The sequence below is a fragment of the Acomys russatus genome, chromosome 28 (assembly GCF_903995435.1).
Source record: "Acomys russatus chromosome 28, mAcoRus1.1, whole genome shotgun sequence".
NCBI lineage: Eukaryota > Metazoa > Chordata > Mammalia > Rodentia > Muridae > Acomys > Acomys russatus.
In genome coordinates, this window is record NC_067164.1 from 28,473,000 (window position 1) to 28,474,189 (window position 1,190).

At 44.5% G+C, this 1,190-nt stretch overlaps 1 pseudogene; it reads right to left on the bottom strand.

Moving 5' to 3' along the window:
- Window positions 1-251: 251 nt before the first annotated feature.
- On the bottom strand, window positions 252-785 carry LOC127210929 (60S ribosomal protein L23a-like; annotated as a pseudogene).
- Window positions 786-1,190: the final 405 nt, after the last annotated feature.

Consider the following 1,190-nt stretch of genomic DNA (forward strand, 5'->3'; position numbering starts at 1 on the left):
TGATGCTTACTGCATGTTTGTGAGATGGTGAATCCACCAATGGCTGCAGGTTAAATAATGGCTTTAGGCTTTTAAGTTGTCTTGAATGTCCCGGATGAAGAGGAGAGAACAAAAGAAACACTCTAGTTACACAGTGCTCTAGGGCCTGGGACCTGCACCTGTCCTTCATATGTTTCTGGGGTCTTCAAAGGTGAGTTTTGAAGACTTCTTCAGTTTGCCATTTTCTTTTCTTTTTCTTTTTTCTTGTTGGTGAAAAAAGTGTGTATTTAGAATTAGCCAGCTGGACTCAGTTTAGATGATCCCAATCTTGTTGGCAACATCCAGAGCATCATGATCAGGAGCCAGTCGAACACACGCCTTCTTCTCTCCATCAGGCCTTATCAGGGTGTTGGCTTTGGCCACATCAATGTCGTAGAGTTTCTTCACGGCCTGTTTGATCTGGTGCTTGTTAGCCTTGATATCCACAGTAAACACTAGTGTGTTTTTGTCCTTTATTTTCTTCATGGCTGACTCGGTCGGTGGTCAGGGGGAATTTGATGATGGCATAACGATCTAGCTTGTTTCTCCTGAGTGCGCTCTTTCGAGGGTATTTGGGCTGCCTCTGGAACCGCAGCATCTTGGGCCGCCAGAAGGTGGGTGACATACAGATCTTCTTCTTCTTCTTGTGGCTGTGGATGCCTTTCAGCACTGCCTTCTTAGCTTTCAAGGCCTTTGCTTTGGCTTCGGCTTTGGGAGGGGCAGGAGCTTCCTTCTTCGCTTTCGGTGCCATCTTGGTGAAAAGGATTGCCTATGCCATTTTATTTTCAATTGTGCTGTTTTTGTTTTTGTTTGAGATGGAGCCTTGCTCCAAGGGACAGGAGGGAGGGGGGTGCGGGAGAAGAGGTTTTGTAATCAAAATGTCCTTGTCTGAACTTCCTTAGTGTTGGGATTCAAAGGTGCACAGAGTCAAGTACAACTCTCACTTTTTGCTTTGTCAATTTTTTTTTTTTTTTTTTTTTTGTCACCTATATACTTATGTCTAGTTTTCTGTTGTTCTCCCAGCTTCTTACCCTCTAAATGTTTTCTGGGGCTCAAAGCCAGAGGATGCATAGCCGACATGTACACTTCTATGAGCCTCAGACTGAATGTCACAGGTTCCTAAAACTGGAAAAGCGTGATGACGGACACACTTTCATGGTCTTGACTGAACA